A 22,468-nucleotide genomic window follows, 5' to 3' on the forward strand; every position below is an offset into this window, starting at 1 on the left:
ATAGAACACTACTTCCAACATAATGACATTTATTTAATATCTAGTAACGAGATTGAAGCAGTGGTCAAAAATCTCCCAAAAAACAAGAGCCCAGGACCTGACACATTACCTGGGGAATTCTACCAAACTTTCAAAGAAGAAATAACACCAATTCTCCTGAAGCTGTTTCAAAAAATTGAAGTGGAAGGAAAATTTCCAGACTCTTTTTATGAAGCCAGCATTACCCTGATCCCCAAACCAGGCAAAGACCCTACCAAAAAGGAGAATTTCAGACCAATATCACTGATGAATATGGATGCTAAGACTCTCAACAAGATCCTAGCAAACAGGATCCAACAGCACATTAAAAAGATTTTCCACCATGACCAGGTGGGATTCATCCCTGGGTTACAAGGATGGCTCAACATTTGCAAATCAATCAATCTGATAGAACAAATCAATAAGAGAACAGAGAAGAACCACATGGTCCTCTCAATTGATGTCAGAAAAAGCATTTGACAAAATCCAGCAGCCGTTCCTGATTAAAATGCTTCAAAGTACAGGGATAGAGGGAACATTCCTGAACTTCATAAAATCTATCTATGAAAGACCACAGCAAATATCATCCTCAATGGGAAAAAGCTTGCAGCCTTCCCATTGAGATCAGGAACACGACAAGGATGCCCACTCTCACCACTCTTGTTCAACATAGTATTAGAAGTCCTAGCAACAGCAATCAGACAACAAAGAGAAATAAAATGTATCCAAATTGGCAATGAAGAAGTCAAACTCTCTCTCTCTTCGCTGATGACATGATTCTTTATATGGAAAACCCCAAAGACTCCACCCCCAAACTACTAGAACTCATACAGCAATTCAGTAACGTGGCAGGATACAAAGTCAATGTACAGAAATCAGTGGCTTTCTTATATACTAACAATGAAAATACAGAAAGGGAAATTAGAGAATCAATTCCATTTACTATAGCACCAAGAACCATAAGATAACCTGGGCATAAACCTAACCAAAGAAGTAAAGGACCTGTACTCGAGGAACTACAGAACACTTATGAAAGAAATTGAAGAATACAAAAAGATGGAAGACCATTCCATGCTCTTGGATCAGAAGAATAAACATTGTTAAAATGTCTATACTGCCTAGAGCAATCTATACTTTTAATGGCATTCTGTTCAAAATTCCACTGGTATTTTTCAAAGAGCTGGAGCAAAGAATCCTAAAATTTGTATGGAATCAGAAGAGACCCCAAATTTCTAAGGAAATGTTGAAAAACAAAAACAAAACTGGCGGCATCATGTTACCTGATTTCAAGCTTTACTACAAAGCTGTGATCACCAAGACAGCATGGTACAGGCATAAAAACAGACACATAGACCAGTTGAACAGAGTAGAGAGCCCAGATATGGACCCTCAACTCTATGGTCAATATCTTCAATATGGTCATAATCTTCGACAAAACAGGAAAAAATATACAGTGGAAAAAAAACAGTCTCTTCAATAAATGGTGCTGGGGAAACTGGACAGCCATATGTAGAAGAATGAAACTCGACCATTCTCTTATACCATACACAAAGATAAACTCGAAATGGATAAAAGACCTCAATGTGAGACAGGAATCCATCAGAATCCTAGAGGAGAACATAGACAGTAACCTCTTCGATATCAGCCACAGCAACTTCTTTCAAGATATGTCTCCAAAGGCTAAGGAAACAAAAGCAAAAATGAACTTTTGGGACTTCATCAAGATCAAAAGCTTCTGCACAGCAAAGGAAACAGTCAACAAAACAAAAAGGCAACCCACAGAATGGGAGAAGATATTTACAAATGATAGTACAGACAAAAGGTTGATATCCAGGATCTATAAAGAACTCCTCAAACTCAACACACACAAAACAGATAATCATATCAAAAAATGGGCAGAAGATATGAACAGACACTTCTCCAATGAAGACATACAAATGGCTATTTAAAAGTATTTTTAAAATCCAGGTTGTTCAAGAACAGGAATGGACATGATGAAGTTACCTTTGGAGAGGGAGGAGAGAGAACAGGATTGGATGGTTATTAGTGTATTTCTGACTTTTTCTTTTTTTAATTTAGCATATTCTGGAAGGGATAGTAAAATATTTGCATCGGTCAACTTGCATTGCATTACTTTTTATACAAACTTGTGTATTTCACCATTGTATTTTAAAAAGAAAAAAATTAAACATTGTATTAAAATTTTTGAAACTATAAATACAGTGTGTATAATGCCAGAATTATCAATAGTAGGAGCATATTTTATTTTCTATTATTATTTTTTAAAGATTTTATTTATTTATTTGACAGAGAGAGTCAGTGAGAGAGGGAGTACAAGGAGGGGCAGTGGGAAAGGGTGAAGTAGGCTTCCCACAGAGCAGGGAGCCTGATGCAGTGGTCAATCCCAGGACCTTGGGATCATGACCTAAGCTGAAGCCAGATGCTTAACGCCTGAGCCACCTGGGTGCCCCAGTAGGAGCATATTTTAATAAATAATTAAGTACTTACTATGTAATAACAATTTTACTAAACATTTTGCTTGTATTACTTATTAAATCATCTCAATACTAATATGAAATAGACACTATTATAAATATTTTATTGATAAGAACTTTGAGGGTTTAAGTAGAAACCTTCTCCATCGTTTTAAATATGGCTTTAAAATATATCCCTGGTATCGAGAAAAGCAGTCAGCTTTTAGGAAACTGATAAATATTTAAATTCAACCACAAATATTTCATAAAACAAATAGACCAAGGCATACTTCTAGGGATACAACAGTGAATAAAACAAAATGCTTTCTTAGATCTTCTCTTCAGATAGGAGAGACAGACAAGAAATATTGATGATAAGTGTCATGAAGAAAAATAAAAACAAACTAAAAAGTAGAGCAAGTGAATTAACAAATGAATGAAAATGAATTATAAACTATAGTGTTTGGAAAGACAGTATTCTTTGGGTCTCTTGTACTTTCATACGTGTCCTGGGTGTGCCAGACAGCAAGCCCTAGACCTCCAGGCTATTTCTCAGGTTTATTTCTGGAGGTTGAGAAATGACATAATGCTTCTCCCCTCCCTCAACCAAAGATCAGGCTGGCTAACTGATATAAAAGTAATAGGTTCCCCAAACTCAGTGTTCCTCAGCTGGGATACTTGTGTGGGATCCATCTGGCTTTATCATGGTGCCAAAGTGAGAGTGGGTGGCAAGAAGAATCAGTGCAAATACACTGACACACTCCTTTCTGTGTTCTGAGTAAAAAGACCATTGTTTCTCCACTGAGAATCTCATGTCATCAGCTGACATCCACGAAATAGTAACAGGCTAAGGTTGCTTGTTAGTCAAGACAAATTCCAGAGCTAAAGTGCATGGTTCACATTCTGTCACTGGGAGGATTGCTCTTTACCACTGTTTAGGGCCAAACTAGAATTTAAGCTCAAGGAAAGTATCTCTTAAACTACTTACAACTTTCTGCAAGTTTAATTCTCTATGATTGAGGGCGCTTTAACATGTTGCTCTAAATTCCTAATTGGGCAGGTTCCCAATTAGGGAATTGATTAATTAATTGATCATATTCCCAATTAGGAGTTTTTATTTATTTATCTTTCTTGGAAAGAGAGATGATCAGAAATACAAATCTATCATCCATGGACTAGCGGTTTGGCTGGATAGTCGGGGGTTTGGAAATCAATGGAGAAAAGTGAGTATCATCCAAGGACTCTGTATCCTTTTCTGGGGAAAGGCTTAGTATCTTGTACATGGAAAGATTGATTTGTTATTATCTGTATTTGGAAATTAAGTACTATTTAAAGAGATGTATATGAATGCTAAGTTGACAGAGTGGCTGTAGATGACTTGGTAGTGTGTCAAATTACTTGGCTAAACTATGTGCTCCAGATTTCCCTTTCTAGTATGTCTGGGTAGGATGGACTATAAAAGATATTCTCTTGAGAGAGTTTAAGAACAAAAGGCAAGCAGTAGCCATTTTATTTTATTTACAAACCTCTCAGTTACTGGAACAAACACTAGCATAAGTGCTTCTAGGAAGGGATATTTTTAAGTGAAAATAAAATACCCAGTCAGTTGACTTTAAATAAGAAAAATTAATTATTTAATTAATCACATAGATGGGTATAGATGATTTTTCGAAATATGAAATGGTTTTTATTGTAACACACACACACATGCATATACACACTCACAAACACCAAAGATACTTCAGAAAATTATTTCTTCAAAACATATTTAAAATACATCAACAGAAGTAATAATAGAGCTGCATCTATTAATGAAGCGTAAGGCATTTTTTTCCTCATTCTATTAAATTTCAGAGATTTTTGTTATCTGTGTAAGAAAATATTATAGCTGTTTAAATTATCCCTGTACATGATTGTATTAGTTGTAAGTTCCTATAAGTGAAATTAGGTCCTCCTTAGAAGGAAATAAATATCCACTTGTTTAACAGCTTTGGCCCATATTTCATTGTTCTCATCTGGTCATAACCTTTCTAACTTTGAACCTATTGAGTCAGCGTCCACATTTGAACTTGTTGAGCAAACATTCACAATTGCTTTAGCATCCAGTTTGAATATAATATAATGTAACCATAATATAATATAATTCTCCCACTGGTTCTCTTGTGGAACCCCAGCTGATAACAGTATTTTAATACCAAAACTGATTCTAGAAGAACAGAATCTTAAGGTTGTGTTATTTAAAATTTTCTGGAGAGGCACCTTCGTGGTTTATATGGAGGTTTTGTGGCTGGATTCTATTAAATAGAATAAGAGCAGAAGTTTTATATGTAATATATGGTCCTGGCCATAAAATAACTTTTGAGATATACTAAGATCTCTCCTGCTGTGGAGAAATAGCAAATAACAAGGTCCACATAACACTAGGTTACCATTTGTAGGATGACTCTCAGTAGTTATTCGCAGCTACAAACTACTATGGTTTGAAGAAGTACTAGAGTTTGGGAAAGATGATTTTAGTCATGTTAAGCCACAAAGATTTGGGACTGTTACACAACTGGCATTAATTTACCCAAGCTGGTACAGTATACACATGATTGCCTGAGAGACAATATGATACCTTATATAAGATCTGAGTTAAAAGTTTGAAAGTTGGGGTGCCTGGGTGGCTCAGTTGGTTAAGCGTCTGCATTCTGCTCAGGCCCTGATCTCAGGGTTCTGGGATCCAGAATTGTGTTCCCTGCTCAGTGGGGAATCTGCTTCTCCCTCCCCTTTGCCTCTGCCCCTCCCCTCTGCTTGTGCTCACTCTCTCTCTCTCTCAAGTAAATAAATAAAATCTTTTTTTTTAAAAGTTTGAAAGAGTAAAATACATTTATGAGGAATGTGACTTTTTAACTATGTGATTACAAAAATGTCTATGCTAGAACATTTTTATCATTCCCCTCCATTTCCTCCTCTTCACCTCTACTCTCCTCCTCTTTCTCTTCTCTCTTCTTGTTCTCTTTCTCCTTCTTCATCCACGCTTGTTTTTTTATTTTCCATTTTATTTTATTTCTCCAGAATTCATTGTTTATGCATGACACCCAGTGCTCCATGCAATACTTGCCCTCCATAATACCCACCACCAGACTCACCCAACCTCCACCTTCCCTCCAAAACCCTGTTTGTTTCTCAGAGTTCACAGTCTCTCATGGTTTGTCTCCACTCCAATTTCCCCCAACTCATTTCTCTGCTCCATCTCCCAATGTCCTCCATTTTATTCCTTATGCTCCACAAGTATGTGAAACCATATGATAATTGACTCTCTCTGCTTGACTTATTTCACTTAGCATAATCTCCTCCAGTCCAGTCCATGTTGCTACAAAAGTTGGGTATTCATCCTTTCTGATGGAGGCATAATACTCCATTGTATATATGGACCATATCTTTATCCATTCATCAATTGAAGGTCATCTTGGTTCTTACCACAGTTTGGCAACTATGGCCATTGCTGCTATGAACATTGGGGTACAGATGACCCTACCTTTCACTACCTCAGTATCTTTGTGGTAAATATCCAGTGGTGCAATTGCAGGGTCATAGGAAAGCTCTATTTTTAATTTCTTAAGGAATCTCCACATTGTTTTCCAAAGTGGCTACACCAACTTGCACTCTCACCAACAGCGTAAGAGGGTTCCCCCTTTTCTACATTCTCCCCAACACATGTTGTTTACTTTCTTGTTAATTTTGGCCATTCTAATTGGTGTAAGGTGGTATCTCAATGTGGTTTTGATTTGAATCTCCCTGATGGCTAATTATGATGAACATTTTTTCATGTGTCTGTTAGCCATTTGTATGTCTTCTTTGGAGAAGTGTCTGTTCATGTCTTACTCCCATTTTTTGACGTGATTATCTGTTTTGTGTGTGTTGAGTTCGAGGAGTTCTTTATAAGTCTTGGATATCAGTCCTTTGTCTGTAGTGTCATTTGAGAATATCTTCTCCCATTCCATGGGTTCCCTCTTTATTTTATTGACTGTTTCCTTTGCTGTGCAGAAGCTTTTTATCTTGATGAAGTCCCAAAAGTTCACTTTTGCTTTTGTTTCCTTTGCTTTTGGAGACATATCTTGAAAGAAGTTGCTGTGGCCGATGTCAAAGAGATTACTGCCTATGTTCTCCTCTAGGATTTTGATAGATTCCTGCTTCACATTGAGGTCTTTTACCCATTTCGAGTTTACCTTTGTGTATGGTATAAGAGAATGGTCGAGTTTCGTTCTTGTATACGTAGCTGTCCAATTTTCCCAGCACCATTTATTGAAGAGATGGTCTTTTTTACACTGTATATTTTTTCCTGTTTTGTTGAAGATTATTTGACCATAGAGTTGAGGGTCCATATCTGGGCTCTCTACTCTGTTCCACTGGTCTATGCGTCTGTTTTTGTGCCAGTACTATGCTGTCTTGTGATTACAGCTTTGTAGTACAGCTTGAAATCAGGCAATGTGATGGCCCCAGTTTTGTTTTTCTCTTTCAACATTTCCTTAGCAATGCGGGGTCTCTTACTGGTTCCATACAAATTTTAGGATTGTTTATTCCAGCTCTTTGAAAAATGCCAGTGGAATTTTGATCAGGATGACACTGAAAGTATAGATAGCTCTAGACAGTATAAACATTTTAACAATGTTAATTCTTCTGATCAATGAGGCTGGAATGGTCTTCCATCTTTTTGTGTCTTCTTCAATTCTTTTATGAGTGTTCTGTGTTTCTTTGAGTACAGATCCTTTATCTCTTTGGTTAGGTTTATTCCCATGTATCTTACGGTTCTTGGTGCTAGAGTAAATGGAATATATTCTCTATTTTCCCTTTCTATATTTTCACTGTTAGTGTATAAGAAAGCAACTAATTTCTGTACATTGATTTTGTATCCTGCCACATTACTGAATTGCTTTATGAGTTCTAGTAGTTTGTGGGTGGAGTCATTTTGGGTTTTCCATATGAAGTATCATGTCATCTGCGAAGAGAGAGAGTTTGACTTCTTCATTGCCCATTTGAATACATTTTATTTCTTTTTGTTGTCTGATTGCTGTTGCTAGGAATTCTAGTACTATATTGAAGAATAGTGAGAGTGGGCAACTTTGTCGTGTTCCTTATCTCAAAGGGAAGACTGTCAGGTTATCCCCAATGAGGATAATATTTGCTGTGGGTTTTTCATAGATAGATTTTATGAAGTTGAGGAATGTTTCCTCTATCCCTATACTCTGAAGCATTTTAATCAGACATGGAATGTTGTATCTTGTCAAATGCTTTTTCTGCATCAATTGAGAGGACCATGTGGTTCTTCTCTCTTCTCTTACTGATTTATTCTACTACATTGATTGATTTGTGAACGTTGAATCACTCTTTCTTCCCATGGATAAATCCTACCTGGTCATGGTGGATAATCTTTTTAATATACTATTGGATCCTACTAGCTAGGATCTTGCTGAGAATCTTAGCATCCATATTCATCGGGGATATTGGCCTGAAATTCTCCTTTCTGGTGGGGTCTTTGCCTGGTTTGGGGATCAGGGTAATGCTGGCTTCATAGAAAGAGTCTGGAGGTTTTCCTTCCATTTCTGTTTTTGAAACAGCTTCAGGAGAATAGGTATTATTTCTTCTTTGAATGTTTGGTAGAATTCTCCAGGGAATCCATCAGGTCCTGGGCTCTTGTTTTTTGGGAGGTTTTTGATCACTGCTTCATTCTTATTACTAGATATTGGTCTATTCATGTTGTCAATTTCTTCCTGATTCAGTTTTGGAAGTTTATAGGTTTCCGGAAATGCATCCCTTTCATCTAGGTTGCTTAACTTATAGTCATATAACTGTTGATAATAATTTCTGATGATTGTTTCTATTTCCTTGGTGTTAGTCATGATCTGTCTCTTTTCATTCATAATTTTATTAATTAAATTAATTTTTATTAATTAATTAAAAAGATTAATTAATCTTTTCTTTTGGATTTGTTTGGCCAATCGTTTATCAATCTTATTGATTCTTTAAAAAAAAGCTTCTGGTTTCATTGATGCATTCTGCTGTATCTCTAGTTTCTATCTTATTGATCTCTGCTCTAATCTTGGTTATTTCCCTTCTTGTGTGTGTGGGGTTGACTTAATTTGTTGTTGATTCTCCAGTTCTTTAAAGTGTAAAGAGAGCTGGTGTATTCTGGACTATTCAATTTTTTTGAAGGAGACTTGGATGGCTATGTTTTTCCCACTTAGGACCGCCTTTGCTGTATCCCATAGGTTTTGGACCAAAGTGTCTTCATTCTCTTTGGTTTCCATGAATTGCTTAAGTTATTCTTTGATTTCCTGGTTGATCCATACATTCTTAAACAAGGTGGTCTTTAGCTTCCAAGCGTTTGAATTCTTTCCAAACCTTTTCTTGTGGTTGAGTTCCAGTTTCAAAGCATTGTGGTCTGAGAATATGCAGGGAATAATCTCAATTTTCTGATATCAGTCGAGCCCTGATATGTGACCCAGTATGTGGTCTATTCTCAGACAGTTCCATGTGCACTTGAGAAGAATGAGTATTCTGTTGTTTTAGGGTGGAATGTTCTGTGTATATCTATGAGGTCCATCTGGTCCATTGTCTCATTCAATGCTCTTGTTTCTTTATTGATTTTCTGCATGGATGATCTGTCTATTACTGAGAGTGGCATGTTAGGATCCCCTACTATTAATGTATTCATATAAATATGACTCTTTATCTTGATTAACAGTTGTCTTATATAATTGGCTGCTCCTGTATTGGGGTCATAAATATTTACAATTGTTAGATCTTCTTGGTTGATAGACCCTTTAAGAATGATGTAGTGTCCTTCTTTATCTTTGACTACAATCTTTAGTTTAAAATCTAATTTATCTGATATGAGAATCATTACCCCAGCTTTCTTTTGAGGCCCATTGACATGAAAGATGCTTCTCTATCCCTTCACTTTCAGTCTGGATGTATCCTTAAGTTCAAAATGGGTCTCTTGTAGACAACATGTGGATGGTTCCTGTCGTTATATCCAATCTGCAACCCTGTGCTGTTTTATGGGTCCATGCTTTGTTCTATTTGCATTTAAGACTGCATAATTCTTATTGACTTCAAGCTCACAGATTCTTTTCTGAGCCATATCAAGTTACAGATGAGTCTATAAAGACACTTTGTCTCTGTTAGAGTTTTGTTGTTATTTGCAGAATTGTTACTCAAGTCTTTCTGAAATCTATATCTCTCCAATGAAGTTTATCATCTGATCAAATGTATTATCTCCTTTTTCATCAGAACTTTTAATATATTGTTATTTTTAATGCTGGGTTAGATCGATCATCAATGTCACATCTGAGTGTGGTCCTAAAATTACTTTTTCCTTAGTATATCCGTTTCTACTTTTTTATCTGCCTTTTTTTTTTTTTTTTTGGTCTTATTTTGAAAACAGGATCTTGTAGTGGATAGGAGAGGAGAGAATGAAAAGAAACCTTTTTTAATCAATATATAATTCACATACCATTAAATGTATCCATTTAAAATGTATAATTTAGTGATTTGTATTAGAATCACAAGTTGTTCAATCATTACTGCTATCTAATTCAAGAACTTTTTTATTACTTCAAAAACAAAAACAATAACAAAAATGTACTGCCCCATTAGCATTCATTACCATTCCCTCCTTTCCCCTTCACCAAGAAATAATAATCTTTCTTGTCTTTTGGTTTGCCTATTCTGTACATTCCATGTAAATAAATAGAAACATAAAATATGTCCTTTCATGTCTTTTTTCACTTAGCATGATGTTTACAAGGTTAATTCATGTTGAAGCGTTTATTAGTATTTCATTTCTTTTTGTAGATGAATATCTCATTACATGAATAGACAATTTTTTTTATTCATTAGACTATTGTCAGTCACTTGGATTGTTTCTACTTGTTAGCTAATATGCATAATGCTCCTATGAACACATTTACACATTTATTGTGTATAACATGCACTTGGGTATGTGCACTTGTTTTCAGTTCTCTTGGGTACATGCCTAGGAATGAAATTTCTAGGTAACATGATGACTTTAAATTTTTGAAGAACTACCTTCCAGAATTCCAGTTTTTCCACATTCTTGCCAATACTTGTTATCATCTGAGTTTTTAAAATTTTAACCATTGTGATAGATGATAGATATGAATTGAGATTTCATAGCAGTTTCAATTTACATACACACACACACACACATATATGTATGTGTGTGTGTGTATATATACACATATATATAATTATATATATATATATATATATATAAAATCTTTAGATAAACTTCTAGAATCTCCATTTCTTACCCTTGATGTATAAACCTAGTCTTATACCAGTTCCATACATTCCCTTTTTTTTTCTTTTTTAAGATTTTACTTATTTGAGAGAGAGAAAGAGGGAAAGAGAACATGAGAGGGGTAAAGAGGAGAGGGAGGGGGCACCTGGGTGGCTCAGCGGGTTAAGCCTCTGCCTTTGGCTCAGGTCATGATTTCAGGGTCCTGGGATCAAGCTCTGCATCAGGCTCTCTGCTCAGCAGGGAGCCTGCTTCTCCCTCTCTCTCTGCCTGCTGCTCTGCCTGCTTGTGAGCTCTCTCTCTCTGTCAAATAAATAAATAAAATCTTAAAAAAAAAAGAGCAGAGGGAGAAGCAGACTCCTTGCTGAGCAGGGAGCCCAACACGGTGTTTGATCATGATCTGAGCCAAAGGCAGATGCTTAACCTACTGAGCTACCCAGGTACCCCAGTTCCACACATTCTTGATTGCTATTACTTTGCAATAAGTTTTGAAATCAGAATGTGTAAGTCCTCTAATTATGTGCTTCTCTTAATCTTGTTTTGTACATTCTGTGTTGTTTGAATTTCTGGAGGAATTTTAAGATCTGGTTACCACTTTCTGCAAATAAGACAGCTTGTATTTTGTTAGGTCCTGTGTTGAATCTACAAGTCACTTGGGGTAGAATTATTATCTTAATAATATTCAAAGTAGACATCCTTGTCTTGTTTCTTATCTTAGGGACAATCTCAGACTTCCACCAGTAAGTTTGATACTAGCCTTGGGTTTTACATAGATGCTCTTTATGAGATTGAGAAGGTCCTTTTTTTTTCTGTGTCAAATATTTTTTTAATTAACATATAATGTATTGTTTGCTACAGGGGTATAGGTCTGTAATTCATCAGTCTTACACAATTCATAGCACTCAACATAGCACATGCCCTCCTGAAAGTCCATCATCCCACCACTCCATCCATCTCATCCCCCCTCCACTCCAGTAACCCTCAGTTTGTTTCCTGAAATTAAGAGTTTCTTATGGTTTGTATCCCTTTCTGGTTTCATCTTGTTTCATTTTACCCCCTCTCTTCTCTATGATCCTCTGTCTTGTTTCTCAAATTCCACGTATCAGTGAGATCATATGATAATTTTCTTTCTCTGATTGACTTATTTCACTTAGCATAATACCCTCTAGTTCCTTCCATGCCATTGCAAATGACAAGATTTTTTTGATGGCTGCATAATATATATATATATATATATATATATATATATATATTTCACATGTTCTTTATCCATTAGTCTTTTGATAGACATCTGGGCTCTTTCCATAGTTTCTCTATTGTGGGCATTGCTCCTATAAACATTGGGGAAAATGTTGCCCCTTCAGATCACTACGTTTGTATCTTTCAGGTAAATAACCAGTAGTGTAAACACTGGGTCATAGGATAGCTCTATTTTCAACTTTTCTTTTCTTTTTTTTTTAAGATTTTATTTATTTGACAGAGAGAGGTCACAAGTAGGCAGAGAGGCAAGCAGAGAGAGAGAGATGAGGAAGCAGGCTCCCTGCTGAGCAGAGAGCCTGACATGGGACTCGATCCCACAACCCTGAGATCATGACCTGAGCTGAAGGCAGAGGCTTAACCAACTGAGCTACCCACGTGCCCCTATTTTCAACTTTTTGAGGAACCTCCATACTATTTTCCAGAGTGGCTGTCCCAGCTTGTATTCCCACCAACAGTGTAGGAGGGTTCCCCTTTCTCCACATCCTCACCAGCATCAGTCATTTCCTGACTTGTTAATTTTTGCCATTCTGACTGGTGTGAGCTGGTATGTCACTATGGTTTTGATTTGTATTTCCCTGATGCTGAGTGATGTTGAGCACTTTTTCATGTGTCTGTTGACCATTTGGATGTCTTCTTTGCAGAAATGTCTGTTCATCTCTTCTGCCTACTTTATTGATTGGGTTATTTCCTCTTTGGGTGTTGAGTTTGATAAATTCTTTATAGATTTTGGATACTAACCCTTTATCTGATATGTCATTTGCAAATATGTTCTCCAGTTCTGTCAGCTGCCTTTTAGCTTTGTTGACTGTTTCCTTTGTTGTGCAAAAAAGTTTTTTTTTTTTTTTTTTTTATCTTGATGAAGTCCCAATAGTTCATTTTTGCCCTTTGCTTCCCTTGCCTTGGGTGATGTGTCTAGGAAGAAATTTCTGCAGCTGAGGTCAGAGAGGTTGCTGCCTGTGTTCTCCTTAAGGATTTTTATGGATTCCTTTCTCACACTGAGGTCTTTCAACCATTTTGAGTCTATTTTTGTGTGTGGTGTAAGGAAATGGTCCAGTTTCATTGCTCTGCATGTCGCTGTCCAATTTTCCCAACACCATTTGTTGAAGAGACTGTCTTTTTTCTGTTGGACATTCTTTCCTCCTTTGTCAAAGATTAGTTGACCATAGAGTTGAGGGTCCATTTCTGGGCTCTCTCTTCTGTTCCATTGATCTATGTGTGGTTTTGTGCCAGTATCATACTGTCTTGATGATTACAGCTTTGAAATAGAGCTTGATGTCTGGAACTGTGAGCCACCAGCTTTGGTTTTCTTTTTCAACATTCTTCTGGCTATTCAGGGTCCTTTCTGGTTCCATATAAATTTTAGGATTATTTGTTCCGTTTCTTTGAAAAAAGTTTATTGTATTTTGACAGGGATTGCATTAAATGTGTAGTGTGCTCTAGGTAGCATAAACATTTTCACAATATTTGTTCTTCCAACCTGTGAGCGTGGAATGTTTTTCTATTTCTTTGTGTCTTCCTCAATTTCTTTCATGAGTACTTTATAGTTTTCTGAGTACATATTCTTTGCCTCTTTGGTTAGGTTTATTCTTAGGTATCTTATGGTTTTGGGTGCAACTGTAAATGGGATCAGCTTCTTAATTTCTCTTCCTTCTGTGTTGTTGTTGGTGTGTGGAAATGCAATTGATTTCTGTGCATTGATTTTATATCCTGAAACTTTACCAAATTCCTGGATGAGTTCTAGCAGTTTTGGGGTAGTCTTTTGGGTTTTCCACATAAAGTATCATATCATCTGCAGAGCGAGAGTTTGACTTCATCTTTGCCAATTTGGATGCCTTTTATTTCTTTTTCTTGGCTGATTGTTGAGGCCATGATTTCTAGTATGATGTTGAATAGCAGTGGTGATAGTGGACATCCCTGCCATGTTCTGGATCTTAGGGAAAAAGCTTTCCATTTTTTTCCCATTGAGAATGATACTTACTGTGGGTTTTTCATAGATGGCTTTTATGGTATTGAGGTATGTACTCGCTATCCCTACACTGTGAAGAGTTTTAATTAAGAAAGGACGTTGTACTTTATCAAATTTTTTTTCTGCAACTATTAAGAGTATCATATGATTCTTGTTCTTTCTTTTATTAATGTATTCTATCACATTGATTGATTTGCAGATGTTGATCCAATCTTGCAGCCCAGGAGTAAATCCTACCTGGTTGTGGTGAATTGTCCTTTTAACGTACTGTTAGATCCTATTGGCTAGCATTTTGGTGAGAATTTTTGCATCTGTGTTCATCAGGGTTATTGATCTGCAATTCTTCTTAATGGGGTCTTTGTCTGGTTTTGGGATCAAGGTAATCCTGGCCTCATATAATGAGTTTGAGTGTTTCAAATATTTTTATCATGGAAGGGTATTAGTTTTTATCATATTATCTGTCTCTGTGTCTATTGGGAAAATCATATTATTTCGTATATTTTGTCCCAAACTTTAATTTCTGGAGAAAACATTTTCTTATTCATAGAATCAAAAGACCCTTCCAAACTAAAACAAAACAAAACATTCCTTTCAATCTCATATGATATACTTTTTTCCCAAATTTCTAGTCATTTTGGAAGTCTTATCTTGTGCCTATTTTGTGGCAGATGCCATGCATATATTATCTTCCTAGATCTCATTTCAGTACTTAAACAATGTAATATTAGTGCATCAGTAGCATTGTAGTTAATGGAGCACTTTGCAAGTTGACAGACTAAAATCTAACGTACTCTTGATGCCAAAATCCCATAGGTTGTTGCCACTCTATCAAGATTTTCTCTCTTATTTGGTTTCTTTTCATCTGTATATATTTTTTAAAAAATCTGTTAGTGTGTTGCCACTGCATTTAATAAGTAAGTTGTATTACTTCCTTATATAAATTTATTAGTGAGATAGGGAATTGGTGGACAGAGAAGCAGCACAAAATAGAAGGATGCTTCTGATAGAATTTCTTTTTAAAGATTTTATTTATTTATTTGACAGACAGAGATCACAAGTAGGTAGAGAGAGAGGGAGGAGGAAGCAGGCTCCCCGCTGAGCAGAGAGCCTGATGCGGGGCTCGATCCTAGGACCCTGAGATCATGACCTAAGCCGAAGGCAGAGGCTTTAACCCACTGAGCCACCCAGGTACCCCTGATAGAATTTTTTTAATTGAGCTATAATTGACATACAATATTGTATAAGTTTAAGGTATATAACATGTTTATTTGATATATTTATATACTGCAATATGATTACCACCATAGTACTAATTAACATCTCTATCATATCATTATCTTTTTGTATGTAATAAGGATAATGAAGATCTAGTCTCCTAGCAATTTTGGAGTTTATTATATAACATTGTTGACTATAATCACTATGCTATATATGAGGTCTCTAGAACTTATTTATCTACTAGTTGCAAGTTTGTATCCTTAAACATTGCCCTAATTCTCCCACCCCCTATACCTTGGTAATCATCATTCTACTCTTCTTTTATAAGTTTGCCTTTTTTATTTTTTATGTTTATTTTTTGTTTGGCTTTTTTAGATTCCACATACAAGTGCTCTCATGCTATATTTGTCTTTGTCTGTCTGACTTCTCTCTTTAACATAATGCCCTCAAGTCTCATCCATGTTGTCACACATGGCAGGATTTCCTTCTTTCTCACAGCTAAATAATACTCCATTGTGTGTGTATATATGTGTATACATATATAAACACACACATATACACAAATAACATATATATACATATATACACATATGTACAAATATCATATATACACACAAACACATATAAACATATATATACACAAGTGTGTGTTTGTGTGTGTGTGTGTGTGTGTGTGTGTATCATCTTTTCCATTCATTTCTTGGTGGACACTTAAATTATTTCCAAATCTTGGGTATTGTGAATACTGCTGCAATAAACATGACTGTTCTATAACAAATGTTGGTTTTACACTGAAATTTTATCTGACATTTATTATCATCTAAGTTGTCACATATATTTGCAACCCAATATTTTCCCACATGGTTTCATCCTGTGTTAACTGTTGCTTAATGGGAAATTATTTCTCATAAGTCTGTGTATCTCATGTCTTCTTGAAGCAAAGCTCTATTAGATGTAGCTTAAATTCAAAGGACTTAGCTCACACTGTTAATTTCCCCATGTACTCACAGATTAGCAATTACTAATAGCTTATTTGGTGTTTTTAAAACTATGATTTTATTAATGAGTTTATTTTAAAAAGTATCAGTGTTATTACCTTATTATTTTCTTTAAATGACAGAACCATATAAACAAATGAAAAACAGCAATTAATATTTGTATTCCCACCAAAAGAAAATTCAGCTACTTTAATAATTCATGTTTGTCATAATTTATAATCATTGTTAATACCCCAAAGTAGAAAAAGTGAAAATCTGTGTAGTTATTCTCTGTTAATTGAGTATCTGAGTATCTTCCAGGTTATCGCAAATAGAAAAATAGAAATTCTGGATATATTTTCAACTCTATTTTATTATTCTGCCATATGTAAGAGAGTATCTACAATTTCCCAAATGAGGTAATGGGAATAAGAAGCAATCATCCAAACATATGTGTTTTTTTTTTTTTTAATATTTTATTTATTTGACAGAGAGAAATCACAAGCAGGCAGAGAGGCAGGCAGAGAGAGAGGAGGAAGCAGGCTCCCTGCAGAGCAGAGAGCCCGATGTGGAGCTCGATCCCAGGACCCTGAGATCATGACCTGACCCGAAGGCAGAGGCTTTAACCCACTGAGCCACCCAGGCACCCCCAAACATATGTGTTTTAAAACGGTATCTTTTTTTGCAAAATAGATGTTCTAAAGATATACATTGAAATAAGGTAAAATTTTAAGACAATCAGAGATTTAGGGGAGCTTAGAGAATACGTGTCAGAAAAATGTTGGCTCTGATGCAATGAAACACATTTTGAGTTTTAATTTTGGATTAGGATTTAGTCTAAGATCAGACTGCTATTGCAAAAATCACCCACTGAGTGAATACTACTCTATGTGCTCCACAATCACCACCATCCCACAAAGTGCGGAAAGGCACTATGTTTTTTTAGATTATTGAACTTTCATTTTTTCACACCTCCTTCATATGCAGCTGGAGAGGCTTGAAGTCTCTGTAATAGGTTTGATTCATTGCTGCCGCTATGAAGACTCAGTTTTCATATTTTTAGATTTTTCACTAACAGGGATAGACTGTGTTAAGAGTTCATATATTTTGGAAGGCATTTTAGGGCATTATTGATCCTTTTAAATATTTATTTATTTTCATTAGAAATATCTGTAGTTGGAAGTAAAAATGATCAAGGAATGCATTATATTGTATATACTATTAAAGTTTGTGTATATATATTAAGTGTGTATCCCTGACCACTTCAAATTTGATTATTCTATATAAATATAGGTATATATAATTCTATCTTGTATTTTATATATATCATATATATTCAATATATATACATATGTATATGTACCAGTGTTGTCTGTGTGTGTGTGTGTGTGTGTCTATACATGTCTGTGTAAGCATAATGAATTTAAACTCCAGTGGTTGGAATCAACATGAATTTAGAGGTAGTAATGAATAAATATTAACTCGATATATAAATTCCTGTCCCATTCAACTACACATCTACATCTAGATATACAGATAGAAACATATGAATTAACTCTGTGAAGAACAAAAATACAGTTTTTTTTCTTTCATACCACAACTTATTAACCCCATATTCTGTAAATATTTGTCAAGGTTAAGATTGAATAGAATAATCAAGGCACAAAATTAATGATTGTATTTTTCTCTTCTGTAAATGCACTTATTAATATGCAGATTTTGTGTCTTCAGGATGCATTCATTATTTATATTCTACAAATCATTTTGACTGCAGACTCTCCTAGTTAAGGTTCTCATTTAAACATTAAAGTGAATTCCTGTTTTAGTACCTATATACAAATATTGAAAATAAAATTGTAATTGGAGAATGATACTTTTAACTATTTTAATCTAGGTAGTTAGTAACCTAGTTGTATATCTAAGACTAAGCTAAAATGTTTTATTTGGTTAACATTTGTGAGCTAGATTGTATTAGGATGTTTTCTATAATCTGAAACTTCTATCATATTTCTTTCATATGAATTATCTTATGTATATATTCATGTAGTGTGTTATATATTCATGAAGTGTATTATAATCTTATATATGCATGAAGTGTGTTATAATCACCCTGCAATGGTGGGTTGAGGCATCACCATGCAGAATTAGGTTCAAATTTTAGAGCTGATGATCCTACTCATGCAGCAGGAAAGTAGGTATGAAGAGACTTATTACTCATATATGAGGTTTCCTTGGGAGAGCAGGGCAGACTTTTAAACTGGTCTGAACTGATCTGAGAGAACAGGGAAGGACAACTGCTTTGGCTTTTATTGTAATTGGTGGGTAGAGCTGAAAAGAGTTCCCAGGTGAGCAGGGGCTTGCATATTTTTAACTTCCCATTGGTGCCATAGGAGAAAATGCCAGGTCTCTCATTAGTCCTAGCTGTGGGAAAGAAGGAGAAGGAGGGGTGGTAGGGCTTGAAGTCTGTCAAACAGTCAAACATCCAAAATGGAGTCAGACTCTATAATATGATAGAAACTACCTTCAGTGAAGTATTATTTACCCAAAGCAGAAATCTCATTTTTCTTTAGCTAGAAAGAACATTCGTTAAAATAGTTATTGATTCAAAATATGTAACTATACTCTTTATAATGAATAATATAGGGTAATTTATGGATCCCATGCATCATATTTTAAACAAATATAGTTGAAGAGCTCTGTCTATCACTGTAAGACTCTGTTTTTAACATAGACAGTATGTCTGTCTTGTTCACTGCCAGTCTGCTTGGCATTTTCCAATTTTCTTAAGCATCTCTGAGTTTTGTCTTTAAGAAATAAAATTTCATTATTCCAGTTTCTTACAGGGTAGCACCATCAGATGGGTTTTCACTCTTATCTACGTGGCATTCTTTCAAAGCAGATGGTAACACCATGTACATTTTCTCTTCAACCTAAAATTATTTTTCTTGTCTTTTCATGTCTTTCATAGACCTCCTAATAGGATAAAAAATTGCTTTACCTGATGGATATTCACAGTGATGTTTCTGCTACTTCAAGATATGCCAAACATATCTTCTGGGCAGTGCAAAAAAAGAAACAAAAAAAAATCATAAATGTTACACAGGATATCAAAGTTACTTTTCTTCATTCATGACTTTTTTCTTTTTTAACTTTCAAAATATATGCAATGTGGCTTTTTAAGTTTCCCCACCTTAATTAGGCTGCCAAAATAGAGGTCATAGAATAAATATTTTTATAAACCCATAAAATTGTAGTAATTATAATTTTGATGAACCTATATAATTTATTTATAGCAACATTAACTGTTAATTAGTTTAAATCATCAAAAGACTTATACATTAATAATTATACCATACTCTTGTTTTTGTTATATTACCATTTCTTAGACATACTAGTTTCATAACATATACACATATAATTTTCAGAAAAAAGTCAAGGAGGTATTATTCTTTTGGCCCCTACATGGTTAATAATGATAATTCTATATTCCCTAACATTTTCTTTATCAACTCTTCACCTGAATTATCCTTACTATACTAGAACTAATATCAATTATTTTTGGAGTGTTAGCATGTGTCATTGAATGATCCTTTGCTCCTTTCCTCAAAGAGAAGAATAATGGACTAGACATGGATTCGACTAAAATAAGCAAGTAAACACATAGGAGGCTTCTGGGCAATATCCTGTTTGAATGTCAGAAGAGGACTGCACTAGTGGAAGAGTCCTACATTTCCATACAAAATGTGGTAGATTGCATGACTATTTGAGATTGGATAAGAGCAGGATACTGATTAAGATTATTAAGAAGATGGGTTCTGCCAGCCAATGTACTAGATTAATCTATTGCAGATCAGTTATTCAGTAAGCAGAACCACAAGAGGAAAATTCTCAGTCTCATATATGGCACATTGAAGGCTCCTCAAACACCCTTTCCATTTCACTCTACTGTCCCTGAAGGGGAGGGCTCTAACATATGTTGGGTGAAATGGATCTGGGTCAAACCAAACTTAAATATTTCTGTAATTTAGTAGAGTGGGTAGTTTTAAGGGCATGATAATTAGGGAAGTAAATGAAGACAGAACAAATCTTTTCTTTATATTTTTTTCTAGAAATAGATCACCAGTTTAATGGGAAAATTTGGAGAACTTCAGTTTTGAAACATGAAATATCCTCTGCCTGCAAAGAGACCACTGAAGTAGATATTTAGGATTTTTTTTTCCTCCAAGAATACACTTTCTTCCCATGCAGTTTGTTCTTTTCATCATATATTTTCCAAGAAGTTGATGGCTTTGCATATGCTACTCATTCTGTGACTTAAGTCCATTGGTCCGGGGATCGGCAATTCACAAGAGATCTGGGACATCAGTTTGTTTTAGTTATATTTTTCGGAATATGGGTTCAATAAAATCTTTTCCAGTGATAAAAAATTAGGGATAAAAATTAGAGATAAATAGGATAAAATAGGATAAATAAGATAAAAAAATTAGAGATAAAAAATTGGGGAATGATTGAAAATTATTTTTCTGACATGTGCTCAAAGTCAGATATAAGATGAATGAAAGTAGAGATTATTCAGTAATGTGCAAGTAATATGATAATTACTGAAATAGAGATATGTATTAAGAGTGAGGGAAAAAAGAAAAATCCAAATTGACTGATTCAGTGTGAAATCAGTGAGCAGGCAGTATTTTGCCCAAATTTTAAAGAATACATATGCTTTTGCTGAGGGGACAAGAGAAGGCAGAGAAAAGACTATTTTTCAATATAGGAATATTTTTCAATATAGGAATGTTTGAAAAATACTGTATATTCACAAGTAGCTCAGTATTGCTGGAATACGAATGTGTTCAACAAAGTGACAGGAATTGAAGCTGGCAGGTAAACAAATATGACATTATGCGTGGACCTATACAATAAGCCCCAAAATCATAACATTCACCTTGAAAAGAAAAATGATGTGACAATATTACATGCAAAAACTAGCATCTTTAGTCATGGATTGTAAATAGTGGAACAAGAGATTGGGACACTACAAATGAAGATTTTGAGACTACCTCTAGAAAGAGGTAATATTCCTTTACATAAGAAGGTAACTTACGGAGAGACAGATGTATGGAATATTGGAAATACATAGGAAGTTATAATTCAGATGCTTATTACTTATTTTTGTTTCTGGAATTAGGGCATGAAACAAGATAGTTGGTATGATACTCATGAATTTGGTGCTTAAATTTTTGAAAGACTCGTGATTTCTCACCATGAGTTCAGTGATGGGCACATTGAAGCTTAGTGGTCTTTAGGACCTCCAGGCAGGTGTAATGTACTTCCTCATGCTCATAACATTTGAGGTAGAAGTTTGTAATAGCTCAAACTCTGGCAACTATGTTGCACTGAGCTTCGTGGACAAATACATCTTTGTAGTGAGGGGAATGTCCTATATATTATAGGATGTTTAGCAGCATCACTGGCCTTGACCCACTAGATCCCAGTAGCACCATCTTCTATTTGAAAAAAAAAAAAAATTCTGCAGACATTGCCAAATGTTTCCTGTAAGGAGGGGCAAAATCATCCTTGGTTAGGAACTACGAGCCAGAGTAACAGCATGATTCATAGGCATATGGGTAACTGCCATGTAGTGACTATAGAACAAGAAGAGAATAAAGCAAAGAATGGAGCTCTGAAAAGAATAGTATTGAATGGTAAAGAGAGGTGTCTTAGTCTGTTTAGGCTACTATAACAAAATACCATAAACTAGTTGGCTTACATATACCAGAAACATATTGCTCACAGTTTTAGAGGCTAGACGCTCAAGATCAGAATGCCAGAATATTTGGTCAGGTTCTGTTGAGGAGTCCTCTTCAGTTTGGGCAGTGCTGATTTCTCATTGTATCCTTACAGGGTGGAAGAGTTAAGGGAACTGCCTGGGGCATCTTTTTTTTTTTTTTTTAAGATTTTATTTACTTATTTGACAGATAGAGATCACAAGTAGGGAGAGAGGCAGGCAGAGAGAGAGAGAGAGAGAGAGAGGAGGAAGCAGGCTCCCTGCCAAGCAGAGAGCCGGATACGGGGGCTCGATCCCAGGACCCTGGGATCATGACCTGAGCGAAAGCCTGGGGCATCTTTTATAAGAGCTCTAATCCAATTCATGAGGGCTCCACCCTCATAAGATAATGATCTCCCAAAGGCCTCCTAACCATGATTTTGGGCCTTTGGTTTCCACACGTGAATCTGGGGGGAGGACACAAACATT

Source organism: Meles meles, chromosome 14 (assembly GCF_922984935.1).
Source record: "Meles meles chromosome 14, mMelMel3.1 paternal haplotype, whole genome shotgun sequence".
Classification (NCBI taxonomy): domain Eukaryota; kingdom Metazoa; phylum Chordata; class Mammalia; order Carnivora; family Mustelidae; genus Meles; species Meles meles.